We start from the raw sequence: 6,309 nt of genomic DNA, 5'->3' as shown, positions 1-6,309 counted from the left end.
CATTAACACTCAAAAAAATAATTGGGACACACTGGGCCAAATTGCTAGAGCTCCTTGCCTGGCTCCTAAAGCTCCAAAGGTAAAATGGTATCCCATGCAGCTAGTCGCTAAGTCTCTGGGCCTTGAAATGTCTGCATCTACATGCCTCAGCTGTATTGTACACTGGCCAAACCTGCATACAGATAGCAAACCAGTGCTGTGCATCTGCCAGCTTGGGCTGCTGCACATCTTGCAAGGAAGGGACAACAACAAAGAATGAGGAACAGTGAATGACAGCTATCTTGGTTTCGAGGACATTGTGTGCAGAACCTGCAGTGTGTGACACCAGCACTGAGCTGACTGACTCCAAAGTCATGGTTATTTTTGCTCGTGTGCAGCTGTCGGCACCTCCGCCTTGCCTCTGGGCAGGGTGCCGGTGCTGAACCCCTCCCTTGAGCTGCCATTAGCCTCTTGCAGGGCAGCATGCTCCTGCTGGGAGCCTGGGCTGCTTTCTGGGTGGCACTTGGGATGGCATGACTGAGCCCGACACACAGGTTTCCAGTACTGTCTGACAGAGATGCTGCTCTCAGGGCCCTGAGGGCACTCACAGGCATTGCTGCCTCCAGTGCCACCCCAGGGCTACCCCACCTGGCCCATGGCCCAGTACCCCATATCAGCCTCCCAGGGCTGCCAGCCCCTGCCCCAGTGATGCTGCAGCAGGGCCAGTCTCCAGCTCCCCACAGCTCTGCCCCAGCCTGGCCTCAGCTAGTCCCCATCCCCAGTGAGGTGCCCAAGCCCCAGACTGGGGCTTCCCCTGGTGCTACCCACTGTCCCACTCCCGGCTGTAGCAGTGGGGCAGGCCCCCAGGGAGCCCTCATGGCCCTGAGACCTCTCTGCCCCAACAGCAGCTTCCCCACATGCATCCTGCAGGCTGTGGCAAGCATGTCGGCTCTCATCCTTCTGCTTCCCTGGATGCTGTGTGCCGATGGCTCAGCAGCAGGCCCTCACTGGGGCGGTGGGTACAGGGTCTCCTGGGCACCCTGGCTGTGAGGCAACATGTTCTCACCCTGCAACATGAGCTCCTCAGCCCACCACCATCCCTGTGTGTTGGGTGAGCTCATGGCAGTTTCCCCAGTGGTGGAAGCACTGCCAGTAAACCCCTGCACAGAGAGGCCTGTTGTTCCATTTCCACTATAGGTATCATCACTGACGTGCATATGCCCTGGAGGCTGACCTGCTCCATGTTGGCCATACTGAGGACAATCTACTGTCACCCCAAGGGCTGTGGCAGCACGAGGGTCCAACCTCTAGGCAGCATCACTTACCAACCTTCCTTTTTTCTCAAACCTCCCCCCAGAAACACTCTCCAAATCCTCTGTTTTGCACCTACTCTCTCAAAGGAGGCCCCACACACACCTCTCACCCCCATTCCCCACACAAACCTTGGGCCCAGACTAGGTCTCTGGCCCACCTCCCACCGGCCTCCTCACCCCTGCTGGTAGGACTCCAAGCCATATACCCACCTCACCTCCCATCACCTGTGCACAGGTATCACATTGCTTGGGGTTCATGGACAGCAGGACTGGGGGTCCCCAGCGCCAGACCCAGAGATGTGGGGGTCTGACCAGCAGCTTAGTTCTGCCATGGCTGCTGCAAATTATTTTAAGCCCCAGAAGCAAAGGTGTATATGTCTACCAAAGTCCCTGGCCTGATCAGGTTATCTTTATACAGTTACTGAGCCTGAAGTAATCTGGTGGGAATGAGGCAAAAGCAGAAACATGGAAGGAAGGAAGTTAGGACTGATCTTCTGCTGGGTATTTCCAGAGAGCAACCAGACTTTGCACTGGCCAAGGTTGAACAAAAGATTGATGAAGTAAGTGTTCCAGTGCCTTGCAGTGTCCTGGGATGTCTGAGTCAGCAGCTGGAACTCAGGGCAGAAGGAAGTGGATTATACAATGGAGCCCATGGAAACCACAACAGTGCTAAATCATTGCAATCCAAATTGGCTCAAACCAAAGCCTAGTCCCTAAATCAGACCTGCAGATCCCAGTTTTCAAAATGCGAGGAGTGCCAGCTGAATTTCCGTGGGCTTTTACAAAGACTTTCAAATTGCACATGCCACATTTTCCTCTGGCACAACAACTGCAGAGCGCTGATTTGATTTGCAAAGGTTGTCGTGGCTCTCCCCAACTCAGAGATTATTGACAGTAACGCGAGGTACTGTGCCTGGCTGCGAGCTGCCTGGAAGGAAATCCCTGTGCTAGGGCTCAGTGCAGCATGGGGCTTGCTCAGAGGCCGTGGGGCACCTGACCTGTTTGGTCACATTTTATAAACTACCAGCAACAACTTCACTAAACATGCATCTCTGAGGTACAGGGGTGACACGGCTCCTCCAGGGCCCGACCACAGCTCTGCCTTGTCAAAGAACACAAGCCGGGAGATGACCCGTACAATGGGCTCCTGAAGGACCCCAGGACAGAGATGTCTGCTGCCCCTCCAAGCTCACAGCTCAGCAGCAGGACTCGGGCTCTGCCTGCACCAGGGCCATGCAGAAGTAGCCTCTCTGGAACAAACATGCTGTTGTTCTGGTGACCCTGGCAAATGTCTGAGTCCCCAGCATGGAGACTACTGGAGCAGTTCAGCACGTCCCTCTCACTGGACCCTGGTGCCCAGGGTCCTGCACTTCTGACATTTTGGGCAGTGAGGAAAAAAAAAAAAGGTCCAATGTAGGAATGAAATGGGCATTTTTAAATGCTCCATGGGGTTTTATTCATTTGCTTTGCCATGGGCCTTCCTCATGCTGCAGCCCAGGTTGAGGAGGAAGCAGTCCAGTCTGGTGATCTGTGGCCACCCCTGCTTAGTCAAGATGGTCACGCTGTGACTCGTGCTCTGGCCCTCACATGAGCCATCAGCAGACAGGAGTGTTCTGCGAGACTTTGACCAAGTAAGGTTGTGCAATCCAGCCAAGGCATCCTCAAACACTCGTTTGCAGAGAAATGTTGTGCAACAATCACTCATTTACTCACAAGGAAAGGATCCCAGTGTGAGAGAGAAGAGGGAGACCTGCTGAACCAACAGCTTCTGCAAAGAAAAAACAAAAAGCCCATGTGGCCACTTCATGCACAGAGATAACTTAAGGCCACTTTGCACCCACTGATAAGATCTCTCAATAATTCACTGAAATAATTACATGACAGGTCACGTATAACCTAAAATAAAAGCCACTGAAATCAAAGGCAGTTTTCCTGCTGAATTCTAGAGCTGGTGGGCCTCATTATGCATCAGTCATAAACCGTACTTTGAAACCTGGCACAAGACTGGCTTTTTTCCACAGGCCTGTGCAGGGATTCAGGCTGGCAGGGACCCCTGGAGGCCGCCAGTCCAATCCCTGCTCAAGTGGCCCTGCCTCCCAAGGCTGCCCAGAGCCTCATCCTTAGTGCTGCAGGTCTCCAGGGCTGGAGATTGTACAGCCTCGCTGGGCCCTGGTCCAGCATGTCAGATGCTGGATGTGAAAATTTCCTCCTATCCAGCTGGTGCAAAGCCCGAGTCCCGCTGGAGTCCCTCCTTGGATGGATGCTGCTGCTGTGAGATACTGGCCAGCTCTGCCTGCAGTGCATGGGATTACATGTAAAAGTGCTGTTGTCTCCTGCCTCTTTTGGGGGATCATGTCTCTAAGAAGGAAGTGGCCTCTCATTCGGAATTGCCCGAGCTCTTGGCATGAAATGCTGCTCAATCAGGACTTCAGCTTAAGTGTGCTTTCCCTCTGCTGCTCCTCCACCCCTGTTCTCATGGGGCAGAGACTGAGCACAGGAACGAGAGGCCTGCAGCCTCCTACCCTGCAATGGGCACGGCTGCTCAGCTCTAACCTTAAGTTGTTATTGTAAGAGAAGATGCAACTTGGTTTGGGCAGAGCTAAAATAATACAGGAAAGTACAAAACTGAAGTGCATTATTACTTTCTGCTTTATTGCTAGTAAAGAAGGGACAGCAGTTACATGCACTCTGAACAAAACTGTGTCCACGTAAGTTTGCATTATACAGAAACAGCACACAGTGCTATGGACGTTGATCATGCCTCCTGCCCTCCAGGTCCCCTCAAAGGACAGGCAGTGAACCGCTGTGTGCAGCAGGATTTCGGGTAGAAACACACAGCGATTTGGCATGGAACAGCTAAGGAAAGGCCCCTGAACTCTGTTTGTAGCAGTAAGGAGCAGAACAGGAAGCCCTTGCTAGTGCGAACGACACTCTTGTGTGGGGTTACACAACTACTCTGCTCAGGAAGGGTTTTTGTAAATAACACAGACCCAACTTTGCCCTGCCCTGCCTGGTGATGTTGATTTTCTGGAGAACCTGATAGTTTCCCATATTTTGCAGAAGTCATTTCTGCATACCGGCATTCTAGGAATGACACAGCCTGAAGCAGCTGCATGCCTAAAGAAAGAGTGAGGGTGCCTGCACTTGCCCAATACACCACCGCAAGATACTCTGGTGTAAGACTGACCTTGCACAATCCTAAAACTATTTTCTCATCCAGTTCTATTGCCATCCCAAAATAAACAGCCTGCCATGCAGGCATGAAGCCTGCATGGTGCTATTTGGTGGCCTTAATACAAATTAATTGATCAGAGAAGGTGTTCTTTTTCCTTCTGCGTGGCTGTTCCCTCAGTGACTGCCAAGGAAATGGGTCTCTGGATACAGACTGGAAATTCAATAGCACACTAATTTTTGTGGGGCAAGAATAAGAACCTGCTGAATCTCAGATGGTATTGTGGGCGCAGTGACATCTTCAGCAGACTGCCTCCCTCTCTCATTTCAGCACATCCCTGAGGGAAGGGGTAACAACTCCAGGGGTAGCATTTAGGATGGTGAAGCTCTGGAAAACACTCTTGCAAGAGGAAAACAGACAGTCATGTTTCAGCTTTGCATCCTCAGAGCTACACAGGTCTGCAGGAGGGCCATGAGGTACAAGTGCTACCTGGGTGTCAGTAATGTGTGAAAATGAAAATGGTTTGGGTTGGAAGGGACCTTACAGATCTAGTTCCAACCCCCCTGCCATGGGCAAGGACACCCTCCACTAGACCAGGTTGCTTAAAGCCCTGTTCATCCTGGCCTTGGATGTGTGCTAGCAGCTGACTTTTTATCTGATAATTACTTTCTTGAGGCCTACTTAGTATGGCTGGAGACTCTTAGCTGTAAAGTGAGGTTATCTGTGAAGAATCTGGAGGACTTTTTGGGGTTTTTTTTCCCCCCTCTGCATTCTAAATATGAAAATCCAAAAGACCAAAAGCATCTTTTGAATACTTAGGAAGAAAATAGGCATTTCTAGAGGGTGAAGAAAATTGTTAAAGCTATGAAGCAGTGATGCTACGTGCTTCAGAAGCAGCCTGGATTTCTAGGGCGCAGAAGAACTCTAGAAGCAGAGATGTGTAAAACTTAGCAGATGTAATGTATATATTCAAAGAGTGCTGTGAAGAAGACACTTTTCCTGTTCTTTCGAAGTGACTCGGGGCCCTTGATTACCTTCTTTTATGATAGAAGCCAGACTGCCTAAAAGCTGTCCTGTGTGACCAACCCTCCCTTCTGCCATCAGATAAACACGTGCAACACATTCAGGCACTCAAGAGTTTCATACTCTCTTTAGACTTCCGCTAAAAAAAAACCATACAGCTTTACAGCTGAAAAGAAACAAAAAGCAACTCAAAAGCAGCACACACCTGAATTTTCAACAAACCCCAAGGTGCAAACTTTCATTTCTTAATTCACTAAACCCTAGTTCCACCTACCTTCAGCTTCTGCCATCCATCTTGATGCCAGCTGTGTTCTAAGCTTCCTCTCCTTCACTCAGCACACAGCTGAAAGTGCTAACGTCCCTGGAGATCTGGCTCTTCTTTATATAGAAGTAGCTTCACTTACAGCCCCTAAACCCCCTTTCCTCTGAGTAGAGCTATCCAGAACTCTCCCTGCCCTGAGGATGCTGGTTTAATTTTTACTATAGCTTGGTCTTTTCCCATGGAGATTAGGTAACTTTGCATATAATGCATTCTGGAAAGAGCCCTGAAGTATTTCTATATCCTGTCTCCACATGTAAAAAGGCATGGACAACCTGAAACTCCTTTGAATCACCTCATAGCCTCTAACTTTCCCTATCTGTCATTTACTGAGTCACCTCTAAGGAATGGTGCCTTCCAATGCGACTTAGGCTTTTGATAATTTTTGCTGTTGATGTTGGAGGTTTGATTTGTTCAGGGTTTTTGGGGTCGCTTTCTTTTTTTGAGATAACCTTCCTTATAAAAGGCTTCCAGGGGACAGACTTTTAATGCAATATCGTAAA

This window comes from Strigops habroptila, chromosome 4, assembly GCF_004027225.2.
Source record: "Strigops habroptila isolate Jane chromosome 4, bStrHab1.2.pri, whole genome shotgun sequence".
Classification (NCBI taxonomy): Eukaryota; Metazoa; Chordata; class Aves; order Psittaciformes; family Psittacidae; genus Strigops; species Strigops habroptila.
This window is presented reverse-complemented; position numbering follows the sequence as displayed.